This window comes from Bubalus kerabau, chromosome 4 (assembly GCF_029407905.1).
Source record: "Bubalus kerabau isolate K-KA32 ecotype Philippines breed swamp buffalo chromosome 4, PCC_UOA_SB_1v2, whole genome shotgun sequence".
NCBI lineage: Eukaryota > Metazoa > Chordata > Mammalia > Artiodactyla > Bovidae > Bubalus > Bubalus kerabau.
Window position 1 is genome coordinate 121,424,176 of NC_073627.1, and position 20,262 is coordinate 121,444,437.

The 20,262-nt window shown below is 40.3% G+C and overlaps 1 long non-coding RNA gene across 1 annotated transcript in view; it reads left to right on the top strand.

Moving 5' to 3' along the window:
* The window catches only part of LOC129650180 (uncharacterized), a 138,697-nt gene that overhangs the window by 62,618 nt on the left and 55,817 nt on the right, over positions 1-20,262 (top strand). The window contains exon 3 of the long non-coding RNA XR_008713653.1: positions 2,736-3,023. This is a non-coding gene — a long non-coding RNA (uncharacterized LOC129650180). The remainder of the gene's footprint in view (positions 1-2,735; positions 3,024-20,262) is intronic.

A 20,262-nucleotide genomic window follows, 5' to 3' on the forward strand; every position in this document is an offset into this window, starting at 1 on the left:
TCCTCCCCCTATCTCTTCTCCTCTTCCTCTCTCTGTCTCTCTCTCCTTAGCCTAGAGTTTACTAGTTTCCCTTTTTAAATGTATCAGTCACCTGGACCTGGGAAAATGCCTCAAACCAGGATAGTTAATGTGATTTCTGTTTGTAGTGACAACTTATGGTTTCAGAGAAGCCTACAGTTAGTTGTCTTTTTACTTTTTTTTAATATGGCATTTTTTCCCACATAAAAATGAGACCTGGTTATTACTCAGAGGACCTAATTATACTCTTTGAATATACTGACCCTTCTATATTTGCTGTGTAGTTTGGCCAGTGGGAGCCTCTATGGTTTGTATCACATGTGGCCACCTGCTTGGTGAAAATGGACATGGCCTCAACTTGTTGCCCATTTCCTGGAGCTATTTATACCAGGGGACGTTAGATGGAGAGGCTGCTTCATCCTAATTTAGGGGATCCTTCCTCCCAGCCTCATTCTGCTTAACGACTGGCTGCTCTAAGTGAAGACTTGAGAATACTCCCCAGGTACCTGGCCTAAGTGTTCGTCAGAAATCTGAAAAATTAGAGGCCATATATTCCTGTACCCAGAAATGACACTTGGCTTCAGAAGTTCCAATCCCTAGGAGATAAATGCCTGTAATTTCCAACATAGTACTCCATTGCTTACAATATAAATTTGGTAATTACTCTTCCTTTTCATATCTTAGTTGGGAGGTGCCGCGCAGAATGACAGGAACAAACCAAAAGATGGCAGTGTCTGGACTATAGTCTCCTCCAACTCACAGACATATAATTACAATGCATCATAATAATTAAAGTAGTAAGAGCATCCAGAGGTGCTGGAGTCGATGGAAGAAGGAATCTGAATTCTGTTTCAGGAGCTGAGAAACACTGTCCCTGAAGGCTGAGTAGGAAATTAGCAGGTGAAAATGGAATGGAAGTGGATTTTTGGCATCAGAGTGTGTGCAAAGTCCCTATGGCACCGTGTGTTCAAAGACCACTGGGCTATGGCCTGGATATCCTAAGGAACGTCACTAGGGAGGCAGATTCCAAGAGGTCTCAGATGAGGTCAAGGTCGTATCTGTATCCTTTCAACCATCAAACCTCATGTAATATGTGGCGCATGGAAGGTGCTCAATAAATATCTTCTTAATGAATGAGCAGAAGAATTAATGAATGAGGAACCCAGATGTTAAGAGAGAATCATGGAATGAGATTTTTAAAAGCCAGGAATGTAACTGATGGATAATGTGGACGATGGCCCACCTTAGGGTAGGTGCTGATGGCAAGTAGTCTAGGCCAGGAAGGACTGAAGCAAAAATATAGCAGGAATGCAACGGAGGACAAAGACTGAATAGATGGGTACTTCTGGGATGCTCAGTGGAGGTGTTCGATGGAGGATCAGTGGAATGAGAAACTCCTGAGAATGCCTCTAGGATCTGTGGCTTGGGTGAAGTAGAAATAGTATGGCACAGCAGAGGGTGGCTGTGAAATAGGAATGGGTGGTTTTACAGTCCAGGCAACCATGCAGAGGGAAGGGAGGTGGGGAGAGTGTCAATAAGGCTTATTCCTAGCATCTCCCCTAAATGCTCCAAGTAGGCCTGTGGGTCTGTATTCATCTCAGCAGGGCATCTCTGCCTTCTCTGATATATGCTCTGAAATTTTGATAAGTATATAATATTATTTTTCCTGAGCTTTAATATTGCTACTGTGATTTTTATTCTATCATATGGAAATGTTGCATTGAGTGGATTGTTATTAGATTATGTAGAGTGGGGTATAATTTTTGAAAGAAATAGAAAGATGCATAGCATCAATTAAAAGCTGATACCCCCCAAAAAATGGTACATGTAACATTTATTTATGAAAAAAGTATATTGCTTAGAATGTGCCAGGTATTTATCTAAATGTTTTACAAGTATAAATGAATTAAATAATTCCTTCTAATATCCTGCATGAGCAAGCATAGTTGCATGTGTTGTACAGATGTGGAACAGAGAGGTTAAATTATTTCCACAATGCCATTGTAGTGTTAGCTAACACCTCTATCACATCACATAATTATAGTTTCTTTTTGGTGGTGAGAATAATTAAGACTTGTACTCTTAGCAAGTTTGATGTCTGGAACACAACATCATTGTCTATAATCACTATATTATACACTATATCTCCAGGTTTATTTATCTGTTAGATGCAAATTTTACCCTTAAAGAGCTTCTCTCCATTTCCCCCCACCACCAGCCTGCACAGGAAGCAAGAAGAGGTCAGATTCGAATCCAAGATTTTCTCCAAAGTTCCTACACCTACCTACTTATGCAGTCTGGCTTCTCTTGTTAAATTGTGTCTTTTATGGTTACAGCCAGTACAGGAAATGATGAATGAGATAAACCACAAACGGAGATGACATGAACCGTTAGAAAAGACTCATTGGTTGTAAATGTTGAGGTTCTGCTGAGTGTTATTTCAGTCTTTCAATGCATTCACCTCTGCTGATGAAGTGTTTAATGATTGGCAAATACAAAATGGTTGAGAACACTCTGTCAAAACTTACCATTGATTTCTTTTTTTGGGGGGGGTCGTTATTGACTTCATCCCTTTTTTTACTGGAGTATAGTTGCTTTACAATGTTGTATTAGTTTCTGCTGTACAATGAAGTGAATCAGCTATATGTGTACTTATATTAATATCCTTTTTCTCTTGGCCCTCACTCCCATTCCCCTCCCCTATTGGTTTCTTCCAGAGATAAAGTCCCGAAGGTACAGGATTTAGATCCAGGGATCACGGCATAAGGTGGATCTGTGAGATCTTGAATGAAAAACAGTTCAAGAACTCTGCTGGTTTGTACACGTGTTTGTGTTGCATCTGTCTGGAGACCTTAGAGCTACCTGGTAGCGAAGCAGAAGAAATTCAAGAGTTAGACCACCTGACTGCAAACCCTGCCTTCACTATTTCAAAGTCAAGAGACTCTAGGAAATATATCATTACTTACCCCTCTCTGTCTCAGTTTCCTCAACTGAGGAAAATGAAGGTAACAATTGTCCTTACCTCCAAGAGCTATTGAGAAGTTTGGGTTAATGTTGCTCAAATAAGCTCTCAGTATGTGTCTTTTAATATTAGTATGTTAGTAGGTCCCTGGTCAAACTCAGGTCTGCATTGCAGGCAGATTCTTCACTGTCTGAGCCACCAGGCAAGCCTCCTGTTCTTAAACTTTATATAAGTGGAATTACATAGTACATACTCTTTTGACCAAATTTATTTTTTTTTCATGTTTATACATGAAATTCAGGCTTCCCTGGTGGCTCAGTCAGTAAAGAATCTGCCTTCAGTGCGGGAGACCTGGGTTCGATCCCTGGGTTGGGAAGATCCCCTGGAGAAGGAAATGGCCACCCACTCCAGTATTCTTGCCTGAAGAATCCCGTGAACAGGAGGAGCCTGGTGGGCTACAGTCCATGGGGTCTCAAAGAGTCGGACACGACTCTTTGACTAAGCATATAAACACATATACATGAAGTTCATCTAAGTTTTTGGATATAGTGGTATTGTGTTCTATTTTACTGCTGGCTAGCACCATTTATTTGACTATGTGGCAATTTATTTATCCATTCAGATACTGGTGGACATTGGGTTGTTTCGTTGTTTTGGCTACCTTGAGTAAAGCGGAAGTGAAGGGTCTGTGGACAACATGCTCTCATTTCCTTTGAGAATCTACAAAGAGGTGAAGTTGTGGGGGCATCACTCTGGCATGGGGCCTGAGTTTTAGCTTTAGAAGATATGCCAAACTTTTCCAAAGTGGTTGTATCAGCATAGCCCACTTTTATTTATTTAACTGATTAATTATTTTTAATACTTTAAAAAGTATCCTCAAACCCACCACAGAGTAAAGTGAAAAGAAAGTGAAGTCGCTCAGTCGTGTCTGACTCTTTGCAACCCCATGGATTGTAGCCCACCAGGCTCCTCCATCCATGGGATTTTCCAGGCAAGAGTATTGGAGTGGGTTGCCATTTCCTTCTCCTGGGGATCATCCCAACCCAGGGATCGAACCCGGGTGGCCCGCATTGCAAGCAGACGCTTTACTGTCTGAGAGTAAATGTGTATTGAATTATTTTCCCTACTTTACAAAGGAAGAAGCTGATCAGAGAGAGGTTTAATGTTCTTACATATCACACAGCTAGAAAATGACATTAATGGGAATGACACCTAGGTCTTCTGAATTCACTCTCTCTCTGTTATACCTTCTTTATATAACAACTCCTTTAAAGACACTGAGTTATCTGTAAGCAGAAAAGGCACTTGTAAAGCAGTCACTGGGACAAAATAGGGAGGAAAATATCTCAAATTCTGGCCGGAAAGAAATGTGTATTTCACACTACTGCCAAAGAACTTGCTGGCAGAAAGCAAAATGCCTGTCGGACATGAATGCTGGCGGACTCCCCACACAAGCTGCCTATACCTTGTTTGGCATCACAGATTCAAGATTTTAATGTGCCCACAGAGCCAATGCATGGCATCCTTGCACCAGTCTTCTTGTATTCACCACTAAAAGTTTTCCTCCATTAAAAAACAGATAATCTACACTCTTGCTAAGCAAAGTGTGGCCCAGAGACCAGCAGCTTGGTATCTACAGGAACTTGTTAGAAATGCAGAATCTTGAGCCTCATCCCAGACCTTCAAATGCTGCATTTCAACAAGATCCTCAGGTGATTCCTATGCTCATCCAATTTTGAGAAACATTGATTTGTACCATAGTGGATTAGAAGTCACTTGCTGCTATTTCAGGGTTTTGGGGAATGGGATTTTTCATCTCTGAATCTTGGTTTTCCAATCTGAAAAATGGAGCTGACAATACAAATATTACAGGGTTATAATAAGGACTGCAAGACAAAATAGAAGAAAAGCAGCATCCACAATTCCAAATAAATGCCTGTGTTGATTAAGTGATAGCTGCTCCTCTTGGAGGTATTCTTGAGCAAGGTGGGCCCATCTAACTTTGTCTGTGGTCAAATGCAAGCCTTTAGCTGTTGTAAACACCACGCGCCCAGCCCTCCTGTCACCTGCACCAGCACAGCAAGAGAATTGTGTGTTTGTAAATAGCAGGGCAAAGCTGAACCTGGAAGTTACCCTAGCACGAGGTCCAGGCTCCAGGCCTCAGCCGATGTTCTTTGCTGACTGTTCTCTGAAAGCCACGGAATTTACAAAAGGGAGAACTGCTGCCATGGAATAGCAGGAGCCCAACACCTGCCAGGATAATAGGCAGGTTTTCCAGGGGAAGTTTGTTATACAATAGGACAGAGACATTCACAGGAGAGGAGGCAGCAACGAAGGGTGGGAGACAGGAGATTTGACATGTCAGAAAGGCTGGTGTGTATAAATATTGCTCATAAGCAAATGTAGAATTTTTAAAAATAGGCAAGAAAAGGTCTTCCCAGCTGAGCTGTCCTGAAAAATGAGATGTCCCTGAAGTACAAGTTAGTGTATTTTTCCTGGTTGAATAGGAAAAAATATGTTTGATTAGACAAATGTCTTTAGCAATGATAATTACACAGGTACCTGAAATATTATCTGCCTGGTCATTTTCTGCAGGGTTAATACCAGTGGAACATATTAAAAAATATAAGTTTTATTTAATGACCTTTTCTCTCTTTTCCTGGTACTAGTTTTCACTGCGTGATTTCTGACTTTGGTGTCAGATTGTACAAGAAAGCAGTTTAGAAGGTATGGGTGATAAAAACAGGCCCTATAAATTTTTACAGGGCCAGCAGCAGTGATGACTTAATTGCTACCTTGGTGAAAAGGCTGTGATCCTTATGCTAAATTATTTAAAAAATAGCTTTCAATGTACATTTTCAGAATTCTGTTCAGTCTCTTGGCATTTGAAATTGTACCAACAATTTGAGTGTAGAAAGGCTTACGAATGGAAAGCTCACAGCTAATTTGAAATACAGGATTTCAACAGCTCAGTGGAGCTGGGCTGCTGTTGAGGGTGGAGCAAGCAAAAGGGAAATGCAGACTATGTACATAATGAGGGCAATCAATCCAACTTGGTAGCCAGCAAGCTCCATCGTGTTTTAAATGGAGTATTGTACCTCCTGTCATGATGACATATTCAATTAAGTGATATCCTATTATTATTTCTCACCCTATGTGATTTAGCAAAAACATTACTGAAACTTGGAGATATCATTCTAAACATAAGCAAAAGAAAATTCTTTGATTTGGATTATAATGATGTCTTTCACAATCTCTGACAGGTAAATTATGAACAATTTGCAGCAAAACTTTGGAGCATAATGTTAATTTGAAATAAGTTCAGACTGTCTATGGGGCTTTTATTTTTATAATTGAGGGTCGAACTATTAATAGGGAAGGAGGCTACTCCTTCTTCCTTTGAAGGGCAATGACTTTAGCATTTGTCTTATAGATAGTGGTGTTAATTACAAAGTGGTGAAGACTGGTGTAGGACATGGGGCTTCCATGGAGGAGCCCGTTATGGACAGCCATTTCTCAGGGCCCTGTCTCCCCAAATCTTTCAGTGTGAGGTGGAAAGTTTTCACTTCCTGTTGTACCTCACTTTCCAAGTACGACATTCCCAATTGATAATGTTTTCTAAGCTGTTAATTTTCTAATGTTTCAGCCTAACCATAAAAAAAAAGTTCCATTAAATTTTTGTTGGAAAGTTATATGAAATTATTGTTGGGCCAAACTTGGGAGATTTTGAACTTCATTTTCTGAAACAACAGAAAAAACCCCTAAATGTAAACAGCAATATCAAAATGAGAAAATAGACCCTGAAAATATTTTATAAGGAAAGATATAGGCCAAAGGCAAGGTCTTAATATACACCATTTCTTGTGTCTACTTTACACAATGAAGAAGCTCAGACTCCTTCCAAAGGTTTTTTGAACTATAGACAATGCAAACAAAGTGTAATTGTAGTGTCATTACGGCTACTGCTCCCTGAAATGAGTCATTCAGAAAGCCTAAAAAGAGGCTCATTGGAATCTTAACAATGATTTAATAGCTTTGAACATTGAGCAGTATAGGGGATGAATGAATGAATGCTACACCCAATAGAACAGTGAACACATGCTCTTTTGTAAAACATACAGCGTGCTGCTGCTGCTGCTAAGTCGCTTCAGTCGTGTCCAACTCTGTGCGACCCCATAGACGGCAGCCCACCAGGCTCCCCCGTCCCTGGGATTCTCCAGGCAAGAACACTGGAGTGGGTTGCCATTTCCTTCTCCAATACAGTGTGCTAGGAACTTCAAATGGAGTCACAGAATGATAGAGACATAAGGGTATTTGGTATCACATAATAACATAAAAGATAGCTCCAGAAAAACATCTACTTCTGCCTTATTGACTACACCAAAGCCTTTGACTGTGTGGATCACACACACACAAAAAAGTGTAAAATTCTTAAAGAGATGGGAATACCAGACCACCTTACCTGCTTCCTGAGACATCTGTATTCAGGTAAAGAAGCAACAGTTTGAATCAGACATGACACAACAGACTGGTTCCAAATTGGGAAAGGGGTTCATCAAAGCTGAATATTGTCATCCTGCTTATTTAACTCATATGCAGAGTACATCATGTGAAATGCCGGGCTCGATGAAGCACAAGCTGATCAAGATTGCTGGGAAAAATATCAATAACCTCAGATATGCAGATGACACCACCCTTATGGCAGAAAGCAAAGAGGAACTCAAGAGCCTCCTGATGACAGTAAAAGAGGAGAGTGAAAAAGCTGGCTTAAAACTCAACATTCAAAAAACAAAGACCATGGCATCTGGTCCTATCACTTCATGACAAATAGATGGGGAAACAATGGAAATAGTGACAGACTTTATTTTCTTGGGCTCCAAAATCACTGCAGATGGTGCAGCCTTGAAAGTAAAAGATACTTGCTCCTTGGAAGAAAAGCTATGACCAACCTAGACATCAGCATATTAAAAAGCAGAGACATTACTTTGCCAACAAATGTCCGTCTAGTCAAAGCTATGGTTTTTCCAGCAGTCATGTATGGATGTGAGAGTTGGGAATTGGGCTACAAAGAGAGCTGAGCACCAAAGAATTGCTGCTTTTGAACTGTGGTGTTGGAGAAGACTCTTGAGAGTCCCTTGGACTGCAAGGAAATCCAACCAGTCCATCCTAAAGGAAATCAGTCCTGAATATTCATTGGAAAGACTGATGCTGAAGCTGAAACTCCAATCCTTTGGCCACCTGATGTGAAGAATTGACTCATTGGAAAAGACCCTGATGCTGGGAAAGACTGAAAGCAGGAGGAGAAGGGGACGAAAGAGGATGAGATGGTTGACTGGCATCATTGATTTGATGGACATGAGTTTGAGCAAGCTTCGTGAGTTGGTGATGGACAGGGAGGCCTGGCATGTTACAGTCCATGGGTTCTCAAAGAGTTGGACACAACTGGTTGACTGAACTGAATCCAGGCCCTCATCTGTAGTCCTCCAACAGTTTTGTTGTTTGATCTCTGCTTGAACAAAGGGAAAGTTAGAATTTTTAAAGAAAGTTTTAACATTCATCCTGTCTTTCCCTCTCTGTTGATTTACTTTATGGTCATGGATCTCCCTCTGTGACCAGATGGAAACATACTGATCCCTTTGCTATAGGACATAATTTCAAATATATATATAAACACTTGTATATATGCTTGCCAGAGGTGGTGGGGTAAGGGATGGGAGAAATGGGTGGAGAAGGTCAAAATGTACCAACTTCCAGTTATAAAAGACACAAGTCATGAAGATATAAAATAGAGCATGGTGACTATAGTTAATAATACTATATTGCACACTTGAAAGTTGCTAAGAGAGTAGGTCTTAAAAATTCTCATCACTAGAGAAAGAAATTTTATAATTACATATGGTGATGGATGTTAGATTTATCGTGATCATTTTTGCAATATGTACAAACATCAAATCATTTTGTTGTATATCTGAAACTAATATATTGACATAGGTCAGTTATAACTCAAAAATTAGTTTATCAATCCCTTTTGAGAGTTTGATCGCAGAAGCATTGAACTTGTAGATACATTTGAGGAACATTTTCAGTGGTCTATGTTATTACCATTTAATCTGGAAACTGATTTGAAAATGAAATAGAAATAAAGTTGTGCCAGACCAATGATGCTTTATAGTTTATTCCCTGTATTTGGAGGAAAGATCTCATTCACAGTAGCAATAAAACCTATAGGTTGCATAATCAGTTGGAGCCATGAAGAATAAATAGACAACTTTAGACCATCATAGAAAAATGAAAAACAAAGGAGAGGGAGGCTCAAGAGGGAGGTGATAAAGGTATAATTATGGCTGATTTGCATTGCTGTATGGCATAAATGAACACAACATTCTAAAGCAATTTTCCCCAATTAAAATAAATTTTAAAATGAAAAACAAGAAACATAAACTTCTATAATATTTAAAAGTGTTTCTCTCTCAGCTTCAAGCATTCATATAGTTATTTATTCATACAATCCCCCTGCAACATTTTCAGGGTTTATAAACATACAAGTGTCACGGCTGTACTGGGCACAAGAAATGCAATATTAAGTGTACACAATAACATTAAAATGAACTCACAGTAGCTTATCATTTATCATTATTATTGACGCTTCATATTCATTATGCCATTTGTGCTGCGCCATGCTTAATGGCTCAGTCATATCTAGCTCTTTGTGACCCCATGTAGTGCAGCCTGCCAGGCTCCTCTGTCCTTGGGGATTCTCCAGGCAAGAATACTGGAGTGGGTTGCCATGCCCTCCTCCAGGGGATCTTCCCAGCTAAGGCACCAAACCCAGGTCTCCCACGCTTCAGGTGGATTCTTTACTGACTGAGCCACCAGGGAAGCCCAAGTTTACTGGGTAGCTTACCCTTCTCCAGGGGATCTTTATGACCCAGGAATTGAACCAAGGTCTCCTGCATTGCAGGCAAATTCTTTACCAGCTGACCTACCATTTAATCCTTATAATAACCTTATGAGAGAAGTACAAGTTTTCTCTCCATTTTACACATGTGAAGACTGAGATAGAAGGAGTTAAATATTTTCCCTCTAAACTTAGCTTAGTGATGAAACAAAAATTTGGACCAACATTTCCTGGGCTGGGCTTTTCACTATTCACATCTTACTCCACAGTCTAAGTTGGGAGATACACATACAAATGATTACAGTACAATTTGGTATGTACTATATAATGGAGATAATATAGGAAACATGGAAAGAGGTTTTAAGTTTGACTACAGATTTCAAGAGCAGGGAATTCTTTGAAAGATTGGAGAGTGAATAGGACAGCCAGGGAGAGGAGCAGATAATGCACAAAGTAGACGAGCATGAAAACTTAAGGTAATGGGATACAGTAAATATTAATGGAACGAAAGGTATAGGAAGGGCTTCCCTGATAGCTCAGCTGGTAAGGAATCTGCCTGCAATGCAGGAGACTCCAGTTCAATTCCTAGGTTGGGAGATCCCCTGGAGAAGAAGAGATATGCTACCCACTCCAATATTCTTGGGTTTCCCTAGTGGCTCAGTCAGTAAAGAATCCACCTTCAGTGCAGAAGACCTGGGTTTGATCCCTGGGTTGGGAAGATCCCCTGGAGGAAGGGATGGCAACTCACTCCAGTATTCCTTCTTGGAGAATCCCTATGGACAGAGAAGCCTGGCGGGGGGGTGGTGGGGGGTGGGGGGGGTAGTGCTAAATTCCATGGGGTCTCAAAGAGTTGGACACAACTGAGCGACTAAGCACAGCATAGCAATGTACAGGAAGCGGTGGCTGGAGAGATCAGGAAATCAATAAGAAACCAGGGATGAGGATTCAGACAGCTGCTAACATCACAGATGCTAGAAGCAATCCTTAGAAAGTGGTGGGAAACCATTCATGGATTAATAATTAGATTTGTGTCTTAGAAAGTGATTTCTAGTATTTTCTTTTTATTAAGTTTTTTTATGTAAACCTTTAAAAAATCTTTATTGAATTTGTTATAATAATTGCTTCTGTTTTATGTTTTCTTGTTTTGGCCATGAGGCATGTGGGATCTTAGCTGCCTGACCAGGGTTTGAACCCACACCCTCTGCATTAGAAGGTGAAGTCTTAACCACTGGACTGCCAGGGAAATCCCTCTAGCAGTGTTTTCAATGTTAAATAAGGAAGGGCTAGACTGGAGACTCAGAAAACCACGTAAGCAAATGTAGTCCAAAGGAATACTCTTGAGGCCACCTATAAACACTATATTGTTGTTCAGTCACTAAGTCATGTCTGACTCCTTGTGACCCCATGGACTGCAGCACACCAGGCTTCCCTGTTCCTCTCTATCTCCCAGAGTTTGCCAAGTTCATGTCTACTGAAACTATGATGCTATCCAACCATCTAATCCTCTGTACCTTCCTCTCCTTTTGCCTTCAATCTTTCCCAGAATCAGGGTCTTTTCCAATGAGTTGAGTCTGCATCAGGTGGCCAAAGTATCAGAGATTCAGCATCAGTCCTTCCAGTGAATATTCAAGGTTGGTTTCTTTTAGAATTGACTGATTTGATCTCCTTGCTGTCCACAGGACTCTCGAGAGTCTTCTCCAGCACTACAGCTTGAAAGCATCAGTTCTTTGGTCTTCAGCCTTCTTTATGGTCCAACTCTCACATACATACATGACCACTGGAAAGACCATAGCTTTGACTATATGGACTTGTGTTGATAAGGTGATGTCTTTGTTTTTTAATATGCTGTCTAGGTTTGTCTGTAGGGCTTCCCTGGTGGCTTAGACGATAAAGCATCTGCCTGCAATGCGGGAGACCCAGGTTCGATTTCTGGGTTGGGAAGATCCCCTGGAGAAGAAAATGGCAATCCACTCCAGCACTCTTGCCTGGAAAATCCCACGGACAGAGGAGCCTCATAGGCTACAGTCCATGGGGTCGCAAAGAGTCGGACACGACTGAGCAACTTCATTCACTTACTAGGTTTGTCAGAAACACTATATCTAGAGAAGAAGCAGCAAGAGGGGGCAAGATACCAGATGTGTCTGCTTTGCATCAGAAATTGTTAACTTTGGGACTTGTATGTGCTTACCTTCCAAACTCTGCTTCTTAATTTCATGGGGCAAGGACATTTATATCTAAATGAATGGTCTGCCTTTGTTACAGGTTGGTGTGACTGGACAACTTTGGCTGTTGTTCAGCAGTTATTCACGGATATTTTATATTTCATCAGAGCCTTGCTGTGCTGACTACCCCTTGTGTATTATCAACTGCCCCTTTTCTACCAATTAAGCCCCAAAGATAACAGAAGCAAACTACTATGATTCAATAGAATCTTTGCAATATTTAAAAGTTCTAATATTAAGGACTATATTGGGTTACTGAGCATTCAATTAAAGAGCCTCAAGTGTTTAATTTAGGATTTTCCATAGGACAGGTATTGTTTGTTAATTAGTTAATTAAGTAACAAATGATTATTGAAAACATGCATTAGGATTAAGCAAGCTGCAAGAGAGATAAAGATATCTCCAAGGCAATTAGCTCACTGTAATTTTAATGATAAATGTGTAATTAGACTCTTATTCTGAAGAGATTGTTTGGAAGGGTTTTTGCAAGCATTAAACAGGCATGTAACAAGATATTTACTTACATAACAAGCAAAATACAATTCTGATTCTTATTAGGCCTCAGCCAGTGTGTTCAAATGATACCTAATTCGCTAAAAGCCAAAGTTTACAAGTAATAGTACTTAAAAATATAATCCATTAAAAGCTTATATAACTAACAATTATATTACAACTAGATTTATCCCCAAGTCTGTTATTTTCACCTCCTGGGCAATTATCTGAGACTTTTAAATGCATTATGACTTAATAGCCAACATTTATACATTTATGTATGCAGTGCTTGAGGGGATTGCTAGTACATCACAAAATGAAAACCCTTCCCCTTCCTGTAGTGTCAGCTTGTCGAGACAAAAATAGGTTCCCTTCTTGGATGTCTAGAAACTACCATAGTTCCTGGCACATGACACTCCATAAATGTCTACTAAATTGATTTGGATGAGCAGAATCAGGATGTCTAGATGTTCTTGAAGTGTATCATTCTGTTTATCCCTGTTTTGTTGTAATCCCCTGGCTGCCACCACTGCATCTGCTATTCTTTTGCATATTTTTTCCTACAGCTAGCATCCCTGTTCAGTAGGGCTAAGGAAGTTGTATCTCCAAAGGACTAACATGGATTGGGGATGTTGATAATCATAATGATATATACCGATAGACATTTATTAAGTGCTTACTATTTCCCAGGCATGGAGAGAAGCTTTTTTTCATTTATTTCTATAGTTTAGACTGTTAGTCATCCTAAGAGGTAGATCCTACTGTTATCTTTGTAAGTCAAATGGGGAAACTGAAGCTTACAACAGTTACATAATTTTCCCAAGGTGACCCAGTGAATAAGTTTTGGAACCAGGATATAGTCCCAGGTAATGTAAAGATAGAGCCCATTCTTGCCTGAGATTGAGTTCTTTTGAGCATATCCTGAGATGAAGTTGCTTGGGCAACTGTTTTATGAAGGCATGCTCTCAGGGGAAATCTGTAAGGGAATGAGCCAAGCAGGGTAGGTGGGGAAAGAAGCCCGGCAAAGATGTGAATTCACTTCAAGTGTAGCCTCAGTCTGATTGCACAGGGAGCTCTGGAATATAAGTAACACCACAGAGCAGTCCCATCTTCAGGCATGGGGGTGAAAATTGGAATCTTAGAATTCATCCTTTATGGCTGTTGGTTGCCTCTGGGGAAGAAAGCATAACCTCACAGGTATGTTCTGATGGAAGGCAATTTATTTTGCCAGAGGCCAGTCCCTAGGACAAGTTTGTTAGCTGTTGAAGTTAACTCTCATAAAAGCAAGGGGAATTCCTGCACTAATCAACTGTAGCAAATCTAGACATGGCACCAGTGAGTGTCTGCCACAAACCTGCTTCCACAATGGTTATCTTGACTTCCAAGCTCCCATGAAGAAGACAGAATTTTTGTCCAGCATACTAGACTTTTATCCTGATCTGCTTTTCCTAGCTTAGTGGTTTTGAGAAAATTTCTTAACATCCTGAGTCTCATTTTCATCATCTGTAAAGTGAGTGTTGATACTACTAGTCTTGTGGGACTGTTATGACTAACTTGAAAATGTATGGTGATGGATTTTGTAAACTAAAGCAGAACATGAGTGTTGTTTGTGGTATTGTTTATTGCTGTGTCTTACTTCCCAGGCTCAGGGCCAGCCAGTGGGAGCTGTGGAAGTCCTGGACTAGATAACACGTTTGATTAAAGATATTGTAAGCACAAGGACAATGATGTACAAATAGGATGAGGATGAAACTGAATTTGAAGAGAAGATGGTTAACCATGTGCAAAAATTAAAAAGTGTAAGTGAAAGTCGCTCAGTCATATCTGACTCTCTGTGGCCCCATGGACTGTAGCCCACCAGACTCCTCTGTCCATGGAATTCTCCAGGAAAGAATACTGGAGTGGGTTGCCATTCCCTTCTCCAGGGGATCTTCCCAACCCAGAGATCGAACATGGGCAGATTCTTTATCATCTGAGCCACCAGGGTCAGAAAAAGTAATCTACTCGGGCTCCACAATGAGTAAATGGCACTTGAAACTTGATTTCACAGTATGTTTAAATCTTACTATATTTTTTTGATGTCTACAATATTGGCAAACCCAAGTGATTTTTCTTAAGAGATCTCCTCATACTGTCTTGACTCCATTGAACTGTCTTTGGAAGAAAAGAATTTAGAGAGTGATTAACTCTAACTGATAAATAATCAAAGCTTCCTTTCTCTGAGATAAGTAATCCAAGCACTCCCAACCCCCTGCTTCTCCCAACATGTAATTATAATTATATAAAAGTATTGAGAATATCCAATGTCTATCAATGCCCTGATGAAGTATACAACAGTGGGCTATTGATGCCTTCCTCATTTTCCTGTCTTTCTCCATAAAATTTAAAATATTTCTCTTAAAAAGTCAGTCTCAATGGCCTTACTTGTGTTTCAAGAACATTCCTTAACCAGTCATTAGTAAAGGGTAGAATAATTCTTAGACCATTTGCAGCCACCCCTTAGATGGGATGAGTGCATTTATCTTTCTGAGATAGCGTGAAGGAGACATGGTAGCTGAACAAAACTGGGTTCTGTTTGGAAGAAGGAAGAGGAGAATAGACAGTAGGCAGATAATCAGAAAAGTATGTAACAGAATAACAAAGTTAATGCTATATATTGAAATATATACTATATTTTAATCCTCTTAGAGATAGGTTAGAATATTTAGAAGAGGAAGAATACAAGTTCTACATTTAACATATTCAAATCCCTAACACCAGTCTCTGTGTGTGCTTAGTTGCTCAGTCATGCCCAACTCTTTGTGACCGCATGGCCTGTAGCTCATCAGGCTCCTCTGTCCATGGGGATTCTTCATGCAAGAGTACCACAGTGGGTTGTCATGCCCTCCTCCAGGGGATCTTCCCAACCCAGTCCCAACCCAGGGCTCCCACATTGCAGGCAGATTCTTTACCATCTGAGCCACCAGGAAAGCCCCAAAATACTGGAGTGAGTAGATTACCCTTTCTCCAGAGGATCTTCCCAACCCAGGAATTGAACCAGGGTCTCCTGCATTGCAGGCAGATTCTTTACCAGCTGAGCTGCCAGGGAAGCCCTATCACCAGTCAACTGAGACCTTTTCTCTATAATGAGAATGAATGTGTCCTCAGCTTGAAGCCCTAAAAGCAACTGTAGAGCCACTTGCTAGGAAATTTCCATATAGCTTGATATCTACCATGAATTATTCTGAAAGTGTTACAAACAATTCTTTGGAAAAGGGAAGATATTCAACCTCTTTCTGTAGCCTGATGAAGGAGCTGCTGCTGCTGCTGCTGCTAAGTCACTCCAGTCATGTCCGACTCTGTGTAACCCGATAGATGGCAGCCCACCAGGCTCCCCTGTCCCTGGGATTCTCCAAGCAAGAACACTGGAGTGGGTTGCCATTTTCTTCTCCAATGCATGAAAGTGAAAAGTGAAAGTGAAGTTGTTCAGTCGTGTCCGACTCTCAGTGACCCCATGAACTGCAGCCTACCAGGTTCCTCTGTCCATGGGATTTTCCAGGCAAGAGTACTGGAGCGGGGTGCCATTGCCTTCTTCACTGATGAAGGAGCACAGGCTTTCAAATTACAGAAATCAATATTTGAATTCTTGCCCAATAATTTTTTTATCATAATAAATCATTTTATGCTATAGCTTTAGTTCACCCATAAGATGGAGAACAAAGTTACTATCTTACAGATTTGTTTTGAAGATTCAATGGGATAAAATATGAAAAAAATACTTGGTACACAATGGGGAGATGATACTGTCAGTTATCACTTATTGTAGTCACGAGAATGGGTAAAGGGTGGTAAGGGAATCACTGGTCAATAAATAAGAGAAATGTAACCCATCACTTACATAATCTAAGCTTTTATTGTGGGCCCCCGTGGGTAGCACAAGAGTTGGCAGAAGAAAACTGGGACTCGAGTCAAATTTAGTTCTGTCTTGGTTTTGCTATGAGATGTAGAAAGTCAGTTGACCTCAAGATTTCATCATGTTGGTCATAATATTTACTTCTTGGCTTTACATCAGATCAGATCAGTCGCTCAGTCATGTCTGACTCTTTGCGACCCCATGAATCGCAGCACGCCAGGCCTCCCTGTCCATCACCAACTCCCAGAGTTCACTCAAACTCACTTCCATCGAGTCAGTGATGCCATCCAGCCATCTCATCCTCTGTTGTCCCCTTCTCCTCTTGACCCCAATCCCTCCCAGCATCAGAGTCTTTTGCAATGAGTCAACTCTTCGCATGAGGTGGTCAAACTACTGGAGTTTCAGCTTTAGCATCATTCCTTCCAAAGAAATCCCAGGGCTGATCTCCTTCAGAATGGACTGGTTGGATCTCCTTGCAGTCCAAGGGACTCTCAAGAGTCTTCTCCAACACCACAGTTCAAAAGCATCAATTCTTCAGCGCTCAGCCTTCTTCACATAAGAATATGGAAAGAAATTCTTAGGTGCTCTGAAATTCCACATCTTTATACTGAAGAAAACATCATGTAGAAATATGTGAAGATACAAATGGATATTTGTTAGCATGCATTTGTGCTTTGGAAAGAAGTGATCTATATTGTGAAATTGAAATTTGCTATGCAATGTGTTTGAATATTATGGTGGGTGCTTGAAAGGGAGGGGGGCATATGTAGTCAGGGATTAATGGCTGATGGACTGCTCTCAAGAGGCATCATAGCCTTTCTTTCTGTATGAAACTGTGAAAACCACATGACATCTGTTCATTACAAGGCCACCGCTCTAACAAAACCCTGGATCCCACATGTCTGAAAACTTGGTTTCCATTACACATGCAGGCTTAATTATTTTAAAATCCACCTTTTTGAGAGATATCATCCAGAGACTGTTGCCATGCTTGGGGTGATGGAATACTTACTTTAGTTTCTTTAAGGCATACTTAACTGTCTCTCTAAGCCACACTTTTAGTCTCAGCTCCAAATAATCATGCCTCACAAAGCATTTTTGCTGGCATTTGTGAAAATCTCTTCTCTTTGAAAGTCAAAATGTTCTGCATAAACAATAAAACAAAATGGTGACATGGGTTTTTAAACAAACAGCAGTGGTAGACACCAATATTTCACAATATTGCTGCTTGATTAATAGGATGCAAGCAATTAAAAAAAATCTGAAGTTTTTCTCTAATTATTTCCATTAACTGTTCAAATCTGAGCCTTTTTATGATGTTGGTTATGAATACTAAAAGTAAATCAAGTGATTCTAATAATAATTTTTAATTAAAAAATGCAGCTGGAAAATGAGCTGGCTCATTCCAGTTATTGGAGGATAGACACTCACTTTTCTTTAAAATAAGACCTAGATAAATAAATGAGTGTAATTTTATTCTTGAACATCTGGAAAAGTTTTCCCAAGACAAAAGTTTCCAGGCTGGAATCTCTCAGTGTTGATCACTTCTCCCTACATCCTTTTTCCTTTATCCTTTTCCTCTTCTGCTCTCACCATCTTTTATTTGTGATATGATTTTGGGTTTCATGGGAAAAGCAAAGCTAGATTAGGAAGAAGGAGGAAATCGGGCATTCCAGAACAGCATATACTCAAAATTCAGGGATAAATAACACCCTCAAAACTGAATATTCTTGGATCAATGAAAAGTGTCATTCTTTTGTGTGGAAAGGAACAAGGTGGGCAGGGCAAATGGAGGGAAGAGCTCTCTAGAACCTATTTGACTTTGATATTAGAGCTTCTTTGTTCCGATGTCCACCTGCTTTCTAAATTTCATTTGCAGAGAAAGGACTGCAGAGGTGGTTTGTCTAGATTACTCATTGGCCTCTTGATAAGTGATAACATTTTTATACTCAGAAAAGGCAACTATCCATCATCATCTTCCCAAACTCAACCAAGGCATTATGGCTTATTTATTTCAGCACTTTGCTGTAGTTCAGTCACTAAGTCATGTCCAACTATTTGAGACCCATAACCTACAACCAGGCTTCCCTGTCCTTTACTGTCTCCTGGAGTTTGCTCAAACTCATGTCCATTGAGTTGGTGATGCCATCCAACCATCTCATTCTCTTCCATCCCCTTCTCCTTCTGCCTTCAATCTTTCCTACCATCAGAGTCTTTTCTAATGAATCGACTCTATGCATCAGGTGACCAAAGTTTTGGAGCTTCAGCATCAGTCCTTCCAATGAATATTCAGGATTGATTTCCTTTAGAATTGACTGGTTTGATCTCCTTGCAGTCTGAGGGACTCTCAAGAATCTTCTCCAGCACCACAGTTCAAAATCATTAATTCTTTGCTACTCAGTCTTATTTATGGTCCAACTCTCCCGTCAGTACATGACTACTGCAAAAACCCTAATTTTGACTAGATGGACCTTTGTCAGCAAAGTGATGTCTCTGCTTTTTAATATGCTGTCTAGGTTGGTCATAGCTTTACTTCCAAAGAGCGAGTGTCTTTTAATTTCATGGCTGCATTCACTGTCCACAGTGATTTTGGAACCCAAGAAAATAAAATCTGCCACTGTTTTGGCTGTCCCGCTCATCTATTTGGCTTAAAGTGATGGGGCCAGATGCCATAATCTTAGATTTTTGAATGTTGAGTTTTAAGGCAATTTTTTTTTTCACTTTCCTCTTTCAAAACCCTAATCAAGAGGCTCTTTAGTTCCTCTTCACTTTCTGTCATTAGAGTGGTATCATCTGCATATCTGAGGTTGTTGATATTTCTCCCAGCAATCTTGGTTCTAGCTTGTGCTTCATCCAGCCTGGGATTTCACATGATGTACTCTGCATATAAGTTAAATAAGCAGGGTGACAATATACAGCCTTGCCATACTCCTTTCCCAATTTGGAACCAGTCTGTTGTTCCATGTCCAGTTCTGACTGTTGCCTCTTGTCCTGCATACAGGTTTCTCAGAAGGTAAGATGGTCTGGTATTCCCATCTCTTTAAAAATTTTTCACAGTTTGTTGTGATCAACACAGTGAAAGGCTTTAGCATAGTCAATGAAGCAGAAGTAGGTGTTTTTCTGTAATTCCCTTGCTTTTTCTGTGATCCTGTGGATGTTGGCAATTTGATCTCTGGTTCCTCTGCCTTTTCTAAATCCAGCTTGTATATCTGGAAGTTCTCAGTTCAGGCTAAAGCCTAGCTTGAACGATTTTGAACATTACCTTGACAGCGTGTGAAATAAACACAATTGCATAGAAGCTTAAACATTCTTTGGTATTGCCCTTCTTTGGACTGGAATGAAAACTGACCTTTTCCAGTCCTGTGGCCACTGCTGAGCTTTCCAAATTTGCTGGCATATTGAGTGCAGCACATTAATGGCATCATCTTTTAGGATTTAAAATAGCTCAACTGGAATGCCATCACTTCCACTGGTTTTCTTCATAGTAATACTACCTAATTTCAGCATAGGTCCATCTAGTTAAAGTTATGGTTTTTCCAGTAGTCTTGTATGGATGTAAGAGTTGGATCAAAAATAAAGCTGAGCACTGAAGAAGTGATGCTTTTGAGCTGTGGTGTTGGAGAAGACTCTTGAGAGTGCCTTGGACTGCAAGGAGATCCAGCCAGTCCATCCTAAAGAAAATCAGTTCTGAATATTCATTGGAAGGACTGATGCTGAAGCTGAAACTCCAATACTTTGGCTACCTGATGTGAAGAACTGACTCATTGGAAAAGACCCT